At 37.4% G+C, this 16,302-nt stretch overlaps 1 protein-coding gene across 4 annotated transcripts in view; it reads right to left on the minus strand.

Moving 5' to 3' along the window:
• PARD3B (par-3 family cell polarity regulator beta) overlaps nucleotides 1-16,302 on the minus strand; it is a 1,095,780-nt gene that overhangs the window by 848,979 nt on the left and 230,499 nt on the right. The gene's annotated exons all lie outside the window — the stretch shown is intronic.

The following is a 16,302-nucleotide window of genomic DNA, read 5'->3' on the forward strand; positions in this document are numbered from 1 at the left end:
GAGGCGGAGCTTGCAGTGAGCCGAGATGGCGCCGTCGCACTCCAGCCTGGGTGACAGAGCAAGACTCCGTCTCAAAAAATAAAAATAAAAAATAAAAAATAAATGTCATCTGGGAACTAGGACCTGGAATGGAGGCCTCAGGACTGCCCAGTGCCCTATCATACTGTGGCTGAGCTGGCATCCAAATTGTAACAGAAAGCCCTCTTTACTCTCCCCACACCTCCTCAAGCAGGATGGATTCTCCCCTAGAGCTGCGAGTTGTGCTGCCTGGGGCTAGGGCAGGAGTGATGGCAAGCACTCCCTTGGCTGTTCCTCTGGTGTCTCCCTAGGTGGCCTGCGCCTCCAATTCCACTGACTCTGAGCCCAGCACATCACTGGGACTTGCCCAGGAATTGCAGTCCTTGTGGCTTAGACTGTCTGTCAAGTTTATTTAGAAACCCGGAGTGCTTTAGCCTGCTATGGTGGGGCTGGCAGAAACTCAGGGGATGGACCATTTCCCACCAGCCAGGGCTGGTCTAAATGCTGTCTCCATGAGTGCCACCAGAATTCTGCCCCTTGTTGCTTTCTGCTGCGACAAGCAGCACTGAGTTCCAATGCAAAGTCCCAAAGGAACTGTGTTCTCTCTCCCTCAAGCATACAGATTCTCTCCTGGTGCCATGTAGCTGCTGCTGGGGGATGAGGGAGGAGTGGTGTGGGCAATTCAAGACTGCCCTTCCTACCCTCTCCAGTGCCTCTTTCTTTTCTATGATACTAAAACCAAATAGTGTGATTGCTCACCTGATTTTTGATTCTTATGAAGGTACTTTGAGTGGATAGTTATTCTATCTGTTGTTCCTACAGGGAGGACAATTGCTGAAGGATTCTATTCCACAATCTTGCTCCCAATATAGTCAACATCAGTATCTTTTCATGTGACTATATATCCCAAGAGAATTATGTTAATTTAAAAATGCCATCCTTAGCATTTTAAGTCACCTAAAGTAATGTAATTTCAACTCGCATTTTAAGTCACCTAAAGTAATCAGGTCTCAAATTATAGAGAGAATTTCTCCTATCTCATTAGGTCAATGACATTCTTCCAAAAAAAAGTCTTCTGTTGTAGAGCACTAATTTGGCAATAAACGTCATTTAAAACATTTAAATTTAAATTCAGAAATGTATTATGTTCAATATGTTCATATAAAATATGTGTATTTTACAAATGAAGGAAGCTTTGAAGAACAGTAAAATAGTGGTATCTGTTTATAAATTAATAATTTTTAATACCATTGCCCAAACAACTTTGACTGCAAGTTTCTAGTAAGTCAGTGTTATGTATAGGTCTAGTTCCCTGATGCAATATGCACTTGAATAATTTTCCTTTATGAGAACAGCATAATACAAAAACAATACAACCAAAGAAAATAAGACATGTTTAGTTCCTCATGATTCAAAATCTTTTTGAACTGATTACATTTTCTTTCAGGTAATAAACTTGTTCATCAGTGAAGTGTGAGCATTTACTTTTGTAATCCATTTAAATATAAAATACAATAAAATGTTATACCTCGAGTCCCGTAACCAAATTTTAATTGAAAAAGTTATCTCATATGCTATAATTTTAAGTTGTTAATTATTAATGACATACTAATCCATTTATTTTCCTATTAAATCATACTTACAGTTCTATAGCATAACCTTTTTTTTTTTTTGGACGGAATCTCGCCCTGTCTCCCAGGCTGGAGTGCAGTGGCACAAATTCTGCTCACTATAACCTCCACCTCCTAGGTTCAAGCGATTCTCCTGCCTCAGCCTCCCAAGTAGCTGGGACTACAGGCATGCACCACCACACCCAGTTAATTTTTGTGTTTTTAGTAGAGGCGAGGTTTCACCACATTGGCCAGGCTGGTCTCAAAACTCCAGACCTGAAATGATTCACCCACCTCCGCCTCCCAAAGTGCTGAAATTACAGGCGTGAATAAACTTCTTAATCTAATGAATAGTTTAATGTATGGTCAAAGAAAAATGCAAATAGGTCTAAATTTAGCACAGCCAGAGGCATATGGTTATTCAAAACATAGTACCTGGAGGATTTGAATACACGAGAGCAGAAACTGAAAACCAATGACATAAATATGCTGACCACGAAAAGTCATCCAGAAACTGGGCAGTAGAAAAGATTATGAACCGCTAGGCTTCACAAGAACTTGTGTGACATGTAATGCCATGAATCTTAATTTTATTAGGGTGCTGCTTCTCTGGTGATGCTCATTCTGCATGTCTGAATTTTGGCAATGAGAATGAAGAATCACAACAGCTCACTTCATGCTGGTCACCCTAGTTTCACATTCATAGTCTACATTGAGATGTTCAGAAGGACAAAATGGCCACTGAGCTTGTTAGGCTTTGAAACAAAGCCTCTTGGCCTGAGGGATGAAGAAATTTCTTTCGCTGGTCCATGTACTGGAGGACTGCGAGCTGACTGTGGCATTTTCCAAGTGAGATCAATGTTCTTCTCCCCACGAAAGACTACCACTCTTTTACCAGAGAATATATCTTCCCATCTACGATATTTGCCCTATTTATGCAGTGTCATATTGCTCACTGTGAAATACTAGGCTAACTGTACTTCTGAACGTAACCATTCGATCACATTGCAAGAGCACCCTGGTAGAGGAAAGGAGAGAGAACAGTAACTGCAGACAGCAATTGGGATTAAAAGACAACCAACAATACTTACCAGCACGGCATATATTGTATCACAAATATTATTACTTTTTTCACTAAATCTTTTTGGATTAAAGTTGTTGATAATTTATGCCCTACCTTCTGTTCGATTTGAAGTTGCTTATAAATAATGACATATATGCAAAAGAGAAAAAACATGTACAGTGATTAGTAAACAAATCTCAATCACACTTGTTAAAACTTGTTAAATTTTATTTTTGATTCCTGACCAACAAGACAAAAATGGGAGGATTCATATGTTACACACAATCTTTCTTTTAAAATAAGCGGAAGAAGTGTTTTAAGTGAAAGAAATTACTTCCTGTTAGTAAACTAAAAATGATTTTCACATTGATTGTAATACAAGAAATATCAAATGTAAAGTAGGAAATGTATTCTTTTCTTTATTCAACTAGTGCCTATAATTTTTCTCAATAAGAGCTTAAATATTAAAATGGAGTTCAGGAAATGTGTTTCTTGGCAGGCTCAGTTAATAAGTTCTCCAATGATCTAACCTGATGAAAGTTTGGAAATTTCTTTAGAATGCCCATCTTTGGAGAAAGTTTCGGTTGATACCAAGTACTCTCTAATAGAAAGAAATTCATAAACTATGATGGCAAGTGGCAAGACTGGTATCTCATTGTCAGCCTTGACCATTCCGTTGAACATTTCTCCTCAGTATAAAGGCAACTCCTGCTTCCTTTGGTTGTTCAAAATAAGCCTCAAATCCTCAAATGTGACCAGTCATCTCAGAAGTCCACCCTTGGCAAACCATGGTAGTGTCTCTTGCTTTTGGAAGCAACTCTGATATATAACAATAAAATGATTAACAGACCCTTCCTGTCTGCAGTGGTGAAGGAATGTCTCCAATCACTACCAAAATGCCTCAATCACTATCAATCTGCCCAAAAATTGAGGGAGAAAGGGGACAGGGCTTAACAAAATCTTACTTTAATCCACCAGAAGTATTACTGGACTAACCAGAATGGAAGAGAACCTATTTTCCTAATCTAAGCTTAAAACTTTTCAATTCCTAACCAACAAGACAAAATATAAGCATTTAACCCCAATCATTGTTTCATGTTTACATTTTGAATATTTCTATCTCCTTTCCCTATATATACTGAGTTCTAAGGTTCTGAGGGACAATGACACCAATGTTTAACTTCCTTTATTCAGAAACAAGTATATTCTCAAACATAAGCAGCTTACTAGAATTTATATTAATGATGATGATAAGAATAATAAGTTATCGAGAGAGAGGAAACAGCAGCATTTTCAAAGGCAAGGGCCAGAATCAAGGAAACAAACCACATGTATAATAGAATTCAGTGCTGCAATATATTTTCAGTGGTGTGCTAAAGCTGGTTTGTACCAACCCAGGAGAGGAGACTTAAACTTCCATGTATTTTGTGAGCCAGTTATTAAACCATAACTGTTATTAAACATTTTATAATTAAATTGTTAAAAACAAATGTAATAAAGACTCAGAACTCATCATTACCTGATTATTTGACTGCATGTTACTGTTATCTGTGCTCGAGGTCATTTATATCTATGATTATCTATACACTGGGAAGACCATATAATGGTGCCCAAGGGCTCATCACATTGGTAGGCTGCAATTGTCCACGTCAAAGTGTTTCCATCATGGTAATCAACAAATGCTACAAGCCAGTTCCACTCCACCTCATCCTGGCCCTGAAAGCCAGTTGATAAACCACTACCAGCCCACTCCTGCAGACACAATCAAAACAATGGAGCACCATACGCTAGTGCATCATGACATCAAGGGTTCATGTTACCTTCATTAATGTATTATAAATATCAAACTTAAAAACAATCTTGTAATAATATAATTCATTTTTCCTTGAGGTAACAACGTATTTTCATTACATGGAATTTATAGAGATTTAAGTCTCTCTAAATCTCTATCAAAACTGACTTAAAATCTTGTATAGGAATGTTCTGACCTTCAGAAAAGTAAAGCAATGTTGCTTTGAACATTATCAACATTTATGAAACCCCAAAGTACCCTCATTTCTTTTATCTGAGTCTACTAACTACCTGTAACTGTAGTAAAGCCTGTTTCAATCTCCCCTACCATCAAATAAATTCCATTAGCTTTGATCACATCTATATTGAGATTACACAAATCCAAGGTAATCTCCAAGGCCCTATAATAAAGTGCCAGGAAAAAAGTTATAATTTGTAGTACTACTTGCAAACATGCCTCTCTATGAGAGTATTCAGTGATAGTAAAAATTGCCATCTCAGAAATTTATTTTGACATGTGTAATGATAAAAAGGAAATAAGACGGCATTTATACTAAAAAAGGTCAATGATGGCCGGGCGTGATGGCTCACGCCTGTAATCTCCCAGCACTTTGGGAGGCCGAGGTGGGCAGATCATGAGGTCAGGAGTTCAAGATCAGCCTGGCCAACACAGTGAAACCCGTCTCTACTGAAAATACAAAAAATTGGCTGGGCTTGGTGGAAGGCACCTGTAATCCCAGATACTCAGGAGGCTGAGGCAGGAGAATCACTTGAACCTGGGAGACGGAGGTTACAGTGAGCCGAGACCATGCCATTGCACTCCAGCCTGGGCAACAGTGTGAGATGCCATCTCACCAAAAAAATAAAAATAAAATAGGTTAATACATGAGAATATTAAAAAGATAACAGAGTCGACTGGGAATACCCTCACTTAAAGAGCTACCTTCCAGATTTATAATCCTACAAGCATATATATTTGTATTAGGACTGAAAAACAAAACAAAACATGTATAACTAATTAAATAATCTGTTAATTTTCGAGAAAGGCTGAGACTCTTTAAAAGTCAAATGAAGCAGTAGAGAATAGACAAGCCATTCCCACGATAAAGGGACTGGGTAATAGTCCTCTAAAATATAAACGAAATATTCTGGATGAAATGAAAACTTTGTTTTTGTCAAAGAGGAAAAAAATAGAAAAAGTGGAATACAGCAAGCCTCATATATTTTGCAAATACAAATCACTGTCAAAGTCAGTCTGTACTGTTACTGGGGACTTCTTTTGATCACCTTGGATTAAACAAAAATTGGTCTTCCTTCTCCCTTCCTTATTCCTGCTCATGACAATCAGGGATGATTAAAAAGCAGCCTAAAGAAATCTAAAAGAATGTCAGTGATTCTTCTTGTTACCAGCTGTTGGTGAAGTGCTAAAAGATGCGGGTGATGAACGGGTCTACAAGAAAAAAATAGGTAAAGCCTTATTATTACATTCAGTAACCCAGATTAAGAGAGATGTAGGAGGTAATCAAGCAATTTGCACACAAGACATCTGAAAGAATTGAAATTAGCTGAAACACACCAGGTCATAAACTCTCTGCATTAGAAACCACAGACCTTTCTAATTGACTACTTAAGAAAACCCAGAACTTTATCACAGGACTGAGTTTTTATTTTAGGTACAATATTTGAAGTACATGTGTTTGGTGTGGGAGTGTTGTTGGTAGCATTGAAATCTGAAGAATGGACAGTGGTGGAGATAGAATGCCGGGAAGTCCTAAATTCCAAATTTTCTCTCCTGTAGTTTCTCTAGCTATTAAAAAAAAATTGGTCTTACTTGAAAAGGACACTCAGGAATTTGTCTGGTTTTCTTTATTATACAGCACTATGAAAATAAAGCATACATACTATTGTTCTTTGGTCAATATAAAACTTGAGAAGAAATATAAAAGCTCTAGTCCCAGTGATTTATTTTAAGATTTCAAGTTTAAAGCCATTATTGCTATATTCTTTAACAAGCAAAACCAGTGAAGCAGGTTCAAAGGGATAATATTTTAAGTACTTTAAGAAAAAATATGATAGGTGAAATACAATATGTTCTGATATTTGTGCTTTTACCCATAAAGTTCAGCACATATCCATAACCAATCAAAAGCCTAATAAATGTATATTTGCTACCAGATTCACTATTCAGAATTTTTCTATTTACCAAATTGGTAAAATCTTTCTAAATTAGATTTGTAACACTCTTCTGACTTTCATTATGAAGTTTCCCAAGGGCATGAGCTCCAAAGAACTTTTAGTTAAATGTAAAAGAGTCTAGCATTCTTTCTGAAGCCATACCCCGGTATGCATTTTAGTAAATGTGACAAAAATAAATTCCAGTATAAGGTACAAATATAGTGGTACCTTATATTGTCTAAACTACCAATGATTATCAACATTAAGGAACTTTTAAACGCATCCACATACAAAGCTCCTCACTCTCTGTTCTAAAATGCATAAGCGATGTGGATTAATAAATAAATAGGCATAGAAATAGTGAAAATCAAGTTGAGATCATAACTAGGCAATTCCAGTTTCTATACTACAATAATCAGGGTGTAATAATAGGTATGTAGAAAAGGTTAATGAAATAAAGACTCTGGCCCTTGCAAAATCTGATTACTGGCACAATCCTTATTTTAAAAGAGTGAGGCAATTCAAAAAGAACAATTTAATTAAAAGTAATCAGGAAACTGGAATCAATAGTTATTACTGTGAAGAACTCACTAAGTTCAGGTAAGCCACTGAAAAAAAGTCCTTTCTTCAATAGCAAAGTAAGCCTCGTTCTCCAAAATGGTTTCTGAGATTCATCCAATTCCTAAAATCTTCTGATTCTTTAAAACTTTTCTTTTGGGAAACAGAGTAAAACGATGAGAACTATTTTAGAAATTCATTCTGTAAACCATCAATGTTTCCTTACTACTGCACCAGGATTATTATCATGAATAGCAACTCACTTTTATAACTATGAGGGGAATCATATAATATGGCTAAGAAGATATCAATAGGAAACAATAAAAATGATATTATGAAACAATTATATGGAAAATGAGACCTAAATGCAAATCAAAAGTAATTGCTATGATTTTTCACTCTGGTCAAGGGTCAAATTAAAAGTTTGATTGTTGTAGTACCCCAGTGTCCACAATGTCACAACCACCTCCAAATGAGTAAAGGAAAGCCTTTGGGCTTGCTCTGATTCTAACATGAAGAGGCATTTTCTTTTTTATCCTTTTTTTATTTTTTTGAGACAGAATCTAGATCTGCCACCTAGGCTGGAGTGCAGTGGCACCATCTCGACTCACTGCAACCTCTGCTTCCCGGGTTCAAGTGATTCTCCCACCTCAGCCTCCTGAGTAGCTGGGACTACAGGCATGCATCACCACACCCAGTTAATTTTTGTGTTTTTAGTAGAGGCGAGGTTTCACCATATTGGCCAGGCTGGTCTCGAAGTCCTGACCTCAGGTGATCTGCCTGCCTCAGCCTCCCAAAGTGCTGGTATTACAGGCGTGGGCCACCACATCCAGCCCATTTTCTTTTATACTCTAAGCTTAAATAATAAACGGACAGTGTTTTCATTGTCTAGATTCTTCAGGATGCTGACAAAGATGAAATACAAAGTGAAAAACAGAAACAACAACCTGGAGGCCAGGGTTTTAGGAAAAACTCATTCTCTGCTATAGTAATTGGCTATTTCAGAGGAGGCTTCATCCATACAGGTCCACATTGGCAGATTCTTAGACAGTGCTTTTGAGAACAGGTGTTCTCAACTCCACATTATAAAATTCATTCATTCAGTCACTGGTACCAGAATGTAAACATCAGCACCCAGAAAACTTCTTAAAACACACCATGTCTTAATCTCTTCCCTGAACTTCAACTGCGAATGCACTAATTCCCAATGCTTGAAGTTATTTAGTGATTCAAATATTTTGCTGGTTTATCAAAAACAGAGGTGTGAGTTAAGTAACTTCAACTGAGAAGACTATTAAAAAAAACAAAAAGAAAACCCCTTTTGATGAAACTGTTAGGCAGAATTCCAGGTATTCAAGACTAGAAAGCAAGTTTTTAAACAGGACCCTATCTTACTTTTAACTGCAAAACAAACAGCTAGAGATAAAGAGCTGGTAGAAAGATGCAACTCAAGAGGTCTAAACTGTTCCACGAACTATTTTACAAAAACATCAGAGGCTGGGCGTGGTGGCTCATGCCTGTAATCCCAGCACTTTGGGAGGCCGAGGAGGGTGATCACGAGGTCAGGAGATCGAGAACATCCTGGCTAACACGGTGAAACCCTGTCTCTACTAAAAATACAAAAATTTAGCCAGACATGGTGGCGGGAGCCTGTAGTCCCAGCTACTCGGGAGGCTGAGGCAGAAGAATGGCATGAACCTGGGAGGTAGAGGTTGCAATGAACAGAAATCACGCCACTGCACTCCAGCCTGGGCGACAGAGCGAGACTCTGTCTCAAAAGCAAAAAAAAAATTCAGGTAACTAAAAATTCACCTCCACCAAGTTAGAGGACTTATGTAAAGGACTTGAGGGGGCCACAGGTTCTTGGTATGTAGACAAGGTTAATGAAATAACATGTGTAATGATATGGAGCACTAAAACTAATATTGACAAGAATAATGTAACAGACTAAAATTTCCAAGAACAAATAGACTAGATTTAGAAAGGTATTTTATCTAAAGTTTAAACATTTAATTTTCATCTTAAAAAAAATTGCAGAATTCAGGCTGATGGCTTTCCTAGTAGTTCTTGCTTCATTGCAGAATTAAAATCAAACCTTCATTACATCACTTTCCTAAGTTATACAGTTGTTTTACGTATGTGAGTTTTAAGTCTTTTACTACTTCTAATGGATTTTAAATAAATATAAAACATCTTCCAATTTTTGCAACATTGTGGTTGCCATAATTGTTACAGTATCTTAAAAACTGATTTCAAACATTAATACTTTGTCACAAAATAAAAGTCATTTCACCTACTCAAAAAACATATTCCAGATTGGGTGTGGTGGCTCATGCCTGTTATTCCAGAGCTTTGGGAGGCTAAGGAGAGAGAATCACCTGAACCCAGGAGTTCAAGAACAAGTGAGACCCCATCTCTACAAAAAATTAAAAACATAAAAACTAGCCAGGCATGATGGTGCACACCTATGGTCCCAGCTACTCTTGGAGGCTGAGGCGAGAGGACTGCTGGAGCCCAGGAGTTGGAGGCCGCAATGAGCTATGATTGTACCACTCCACTCCAGCCTGGGTGACAGAGAGAGACTCTGACTCTAAAATAATAATAATAGTAATAAAAATATATTCCATTTAACAATAGAACATGACAACTGCTTAACAGGAACAAGTGATAAAAATGTAAGTGAATGTACGACAAATTCGTCTGAAGTTCTAAAAATCTATATTTTAATTCATGAGATACAGCAGTAGAGGAAATGCTCTATATCACATTATACAATACACATAATGTTGTATAAAAATACTATGCAAAATGCTGTCATATATACTATGATCTTCATATTTGAAAAATATATCCATAATTATTGCTATTATTCTAACTTGTATCATAATCTATATATCTTGTCTTTTCCTTCCTATTTTTGCAAATATCTCATCTCAATATTTTAAGGTGACAAAACCAGTGCCCAGTACCTTTAAGTGATTTGTGCTGGACCATGTAATAATCAGTAGAAGATCTGGAGCTAGGATTCTGGATTCCTTGCTGGGAGTTCACACATTTTTCTATCTTAAAGAAATCTTACCATCAGAAATGATGGCACATCCAAAGACTTTTAAATTTATTTGAACTAAAATATTTGATAAAACATGAGAAAAGATCATCTGCACCTGGATGGCTTATAATATCTTCAAAATAATTTAGGTCTGATTAAGAACTCTGCTACCTGAATGACAAAATTATACAAAGAGTAACAGGCAGCTTGTCATTTTTGTACAATGTGAGGCCTATTCCTCTGTCTACTGCAAAGGAATCAGACAATCCCTATGAGGTAACAGTGCAGGGCTGTTAAGGAAGAATATGTTCTATAGATTCTTTTAAAGCAGAATGTCAGGCTGGAAGGCACTGGCTATCTTTTTTGAAAAGTATCAGTGTATCTCAGCTACTTTCCCTGGTAACGGTGTTTGCCTTTCCAACAGAGTCCATTAATCTATATGTATTCTACTGTCTCAGTATATCCAGTAAAATGCAAATGGATATTCAGCTAGACACATGAGATTCTCATAAGCATAACCATTACAAAACATAATGTCTAGCTGATTGAACGCACACATCATTCAGGAGTTATTATGAAAGGAAGTTTATTCACAAAACATGGATTAAACATCTAATACAGAGCAGGTACTGTATAGAAGAAGTGCAGAGATGATGATCAGGAGGCCCCCAGGAGCTCCGTCTGGTAGGATCAATGGACAAACCCAGTTCAATAGCCACACTCTGCCATGACAGAGAACTGGAAAAGGGGACACCCCATCCAAGGTCTGCAGGAGGGAGAAAATGGAATACTACTGTCCATATATTCAATCCTGTCCAAAAAGTTGGTGTTAAGAGTCCAGCTTAAAGTTATTTTCCTTTAAAGACAGCTGATAAATTTACAGCATATTTTATCCCTGAATAGTGGCAGAGGACAGTTATATTCCACCAATTACAAATATATTGATGGTCTAAATTTCTAATACCTGAACGTGAATTGACTACACTAAAATATGAAAATAGAATCTATCACTTACATAGATAGAAACGAGGTCATGGGAAACGAGGCCTACCTTTGCTAGTATCATGTCTACTCTCCAGAAACCCTGTTTTTTAGGAGGTGAGATCAAGTATGACTAGATGAAACTCTGAGTTATAGACTGCCTTCCAGAATTGCCACCTCCAGGGGCAATGGTGCTGAGACTGTATATTTCACAATGTAAATTCTCAACTGGGCTGGAGCTACACCTCCTCCTCACATTCCTACCTTCACACTTGATGATATGTAGCGAGCAGATTTTCTCCCTAACACACAAAAGTCTGACAAAAGTTGAGGGGTCTCTAACAGGTGAGGGGTAGGATAAACCATGAAACACAGTAGTATCAGGTACTTTAACGGATGAGCGCCAAGGTAGCCCTGGGGCAGCAAGTCAAACATGCCCCAGGTGAAGTGATCCCATACCCCAAGGCTGAGGAATGGCCACACTCTGAGTTGTGCAGCCTTCCTAAACAGCACATGAAGGGGATTCAAAAAGATGTGTTGAGTAACTCCTAGGCTGCAATAAAAATGATTTCTGCTTTCAACTTTGATAAAATCATATAAAAAGCTATGTTAACAAAAAAAAGTACGTTTTGTTGATTTAGACTCTACAGAAACAAAACATTTACATCCTATGTGTCCAGAGAACTAAGCAGGTCTTTAAGTCACGATTATTCCAGAGTGTACAGCTGGCAAATTATTTTAAGTTTTATTGATAATTTTTGTCTTTATTACATTGAGAATGAGAGCGAAATGCTTGTGATTTTCACAGTATTTGATCCCCAGGGCATCTATATCATGATGAATACGGTTTCTCATTGCATTGGTGGGACTGTCACATACCATCTCTGAAATGACTCTTGTTTTAGATTCGGTGTTTTGTTATTTGCTCACTAAAGAAAATCACTGTCAATGATTTTTAAGTTAAAAAAGGAAATCTAACCTAAGGAACTCAGAGGAACACTGACAAGGGGAAACAGGACAAAAAACTTATTAGCCAGACAAAGTTCCAGTGACCTCCCTTGGTATCCTGCAGTGAAGGAATTTTTCCAATGTTAAGCTTATTGCCATCTAAGGAGATGGCAGTGAATTCAGGCCACTGTGTGGACTCTGAAGTGCATGCAAGTCATTGGAGTTCTGGGCTCCAGTAATTCACAGAAAGGACCAAAAGCAAGCAAACAGAAGGCATGCTCAAAGCACCTTAGCACAAGAAAGCCATCCTTTGTTTGACTGGAACTCATTTTACAGATTCCAACAGAGCTCAAAATAAAGAAACTCAAGGAGTAGGAAATTAAGTCTACATAAAAGACACCTTGAATTTCCTGAATGTAAAATCCCATAGAATCAAATTGTGCCTGTTACCCTATACCACCTACCAGTTTCTATTGTCACCTGCATTACCTCAGCCTCATATGATTTATGGGATGCCCAAAATTAAGAAAATAGCAATTTGTTGGTTTCAAACATCCACATATTTTGATTTTTTGTTTTGTTTTGTTTTTTTAGATGAAGTCTTACTCTGTCATCTAGGCTGGTGTGCAATGGTGCAATCTTGGCTCCCTGCAACCTCCACCTCCCAGGTTCAAGTGATTCTCCTGCCTTAGCCTCCCAAGTAGCTGGGATTACAGGCACCCACCACTATGTCCAGCTATTTTTTTGTATTTTTAGTAGAGACAAGGTTTCACCATGTTGGCCAGGCTGGCCTCGAACTCCTGACCTCGTGATTCGCCCGTCTCAGCCACCCAAAGTGCTGGGATTACAGGTGTGAGCCACCATGCCTGGCCCATTTTGATATTTTAATGATACCCAGTGAAGACCTTGGCTATCAGTTCAATAATTTAAACAATATGGGGGAAAAAAGGTAAAAATAACTAAAACTTACTAAGTTATTCATTCAACACATATGTATTTCTTGAGTGCTTCCTGCATGTCAGGCACTGGGCTTAAGTGACTGGGATAAAATAACGTATGAAAAGCAGTCCAGTGGCCTAGATAAGGGGACTGGAGACCAATACATAACTCTCATAAGGGTTCTGAGAAGAGCAAGTATTTTTATGAGTTTGGTAGGTTGCAGGAGTATCTATCTAACCTTGAAGTGTCATATTAAGGAAGGATGGACACAGAGACTTGACTTCTAAGCTGAGTCCAGAAACGGGAGGAGCTGCTGTGTCTGGAATGGGGAAGGTGAGACAGCCAAGAGCAGAGGTAAGAACAGGAGCTGGCACATAATTCAACTGATGGAAAGCTACAGTTTAAGGGACAGGCTGGGGAAAAAGTATGTTAGAGAGATAGAGAGTTGCCAGATTACATGGGGAACAGATGCATTTATGTAATTCCTAGGGAAACAGGTAGGTTAGAGAGAAGCTGCAATGATGAAAGGAGCATTACAAGAAGGAACCATCATAGACTACTGAAAATTCATTAGTTAAAAACTTATTAAGCATTTAGAAAGATAATTTCTTTTCATATGTTCAGTAAGTGAAACAACCATACTTTTAGAGTTCGGGTACATATTCTTTCAGTTTATCTGCTCTATAATTTATTCTCTATAGTACTATTGATTATTACAGTTTTATAGTTACTGTAGTTAATTTTTTAGTTTGTTAGACCAAGGTTAGGAGTTTGATTTTCATGGAAGCTCCATAGCTTCAATTTCTTTCATGGTCATAGACTGAACTCTTAACACAAGACATAAAAATACATGGCTTTTGTCAAAGTATACCTTGAGAAAGAATGCTGATAGAACAGTATAAATCAAACGTTAAATCACTGATGAAAAATCTCATTGTTAACTTGACCAGCAATCTCATCTTTGTCAAGGAAAGGTGGGTAACAAATAAGTAGTTATAAAAATAATCATATCAACTTATAAATGGGTTAGGTACCAAAGTCACATTTGTAAATAAGTTGTCTTCAACAGAAACAACTGCCCCAGAAGCAAAGTTAGCCTTGGTAGTTTGGTTCCAACAACATTAAACTTGGTACCCAACATCAACCTTCAGTACACAACACAAATGATTTCTCTTCTTATTGATGGTTTCCAACACCCCAAAGTAAAACTAGTTCCTCCAGCCATGGCATTTAACACACCATAAGAATGTTTACATGCCATGTCCCTACATGTGGCAAGTACTATTCTGTATACTATTTGTATACCAGAAGGGGATAGGTTGTCCTTTGAGCATGCAACTTAAAAGGATCTTCTGGCTTAACAGGAATCCAATAATCCACAAGCCAAAAATGAACAAAAATATAGCCCTCGCATCTTCAAAGTCGTTTAAGGAGAAAAAAGTTGGGAAAAAAAAATCCATTTAGTAAAGATCTAACTGACAGGCTTGCCAGAGCATAAGAACTCTGTGAAGAAAGCCTGTGTTGCCACTAGTTAGATAGAGCAGGCATGTAGGATCTACAACAAAGCAAAAGGTAAGCCTTCCCTAACGCAGGCAGGTAGATCACCCTTTATTTACTACTCTTGTTTAATAATCACTTGCCTATCACATGTGCAGCAGGCTCACGTCTAAGCCCTTTCTATGTGTTCTCTTATTTTAGTATCACAACATCCCAACTAGGTCATTGATTCTATTATCCCTTTTTTCCAGAAAAAGACAATTCTGAACCCAGGAACTCATTCTCTAGAGTCTGCTCTCTTAACTGTCACAATAGGTAAAGAATGGATTACTAAGAAAAAAAACAGCTGGAAATGAGTTTTTATATTGTATTCTAAAAAGCCAAAAGAAATCTCATCAAAGATGATATCCTAAGTAAATTCAGCAAGGAAAAGCTCTCAATATGTCTCTACTATTTTAGAGGCAGAATAGCTAATAGGTAAGGATACAGACACAGAAGCCTGGCTGCTTAGGTTTGAATCTCAACTCTGTCCCTTATTACTGTGCCTTTGAGTGAGGCATTTAACCTCTCGGGATTTCAGTTTCCTCCTTTGTAAAGTACGTTGTCTCTAAATGAGTGTTCGGCACATATTAGGTTGGTGCAAAACTAATGTTCTTTTTACCATTATTTTCAACGGCAAAAAACACAATTACTTTTGCACCAATCTACAGAAAGTGCTCTGTAGGTATTTGTACTGTGTTTTGGACTGAATTGTGTTCCTCAAAATTCAGTGTTGAAGCCCTAATGTATATCTAGAGATAGGCCCTTGAGGGAGGTAATTAAGATTAAATGAAGTAATATGGGTGGGGCCCAAATCCTGTAAGATTGGTCCCCTTAGAAGAAAAGAACTGACTCTAAAGATCTCTCTTTCCATACCTGCACAGAGAACAGGCCACATAAAGACACAGCAAGATGACTGCTGTCTATAAGCCAGAAAAAGAGGCATTACTAACAACTGTTCCTGACTAATATACACTGATTATGATTATACCTGGTTCCCTCCACTTGGGTCAGTTTTGATCATTCTATAACATCACCACCATGTTCTAAACTTCATTGTCTCCCTTGCATGAGGAGCTCAGATATGAAATCATTGAAAGACAAATCAAGTTGCCTAGTCAGTTGAAATTCTTCCAGTGACAAAGCAGCTTAGCAGGAAAAGTAGAGTTTATGGCACACACAACTTCCTGTTGAATTCAAATTCCTGCTGAAAATACAACAGGTAGATAGAACAGAAATTTTCAAGGAATAAGCACTGTTTTGAAAGTGATAAAGAATAATAGATCTGGAAAACTCACTCTCCTTGTCAGAAAACCCACTTTCTGGTCAGAAATTTGAACTAAACAGCATTTTATATGGCTCCAATTATCATTAATAACCAACGGTATGGAAATAAAAAATTAAAACACTGTATTAGAAACAGCCATACTTAACCAAGTAAGAAAACTGTAAGAGATAAATAATACATTGCCTATTTGAAAAAGATATGGTGAAAATAAACATTTTTACAAAAATATAAGAAATAGCTTTAGTTGCACTGAATTTCATTTTTATATAGCTGGTTTTTAATGTCTTACAAATGGATGGATGACATACTTTATTCAAGCAGACAATAAGGAGTGTCTTAATACACA

Source organism: Mandrillus leucophaeus, unplaced genomic scaffold (genome assembly GCF_000951045.1).
Source record: "Mandrillus leucophaeus isolate KB7577 unplaced genomic scaffold, Mleu.le_1.0 Scaffold411, whole genome shotgun sequence".
NCBI lineage: Eukaryota > Metazoa > Chordata > Mammalia > Primates > Cercopithecidae > Mandrillus > Mandrillus leucophaeus.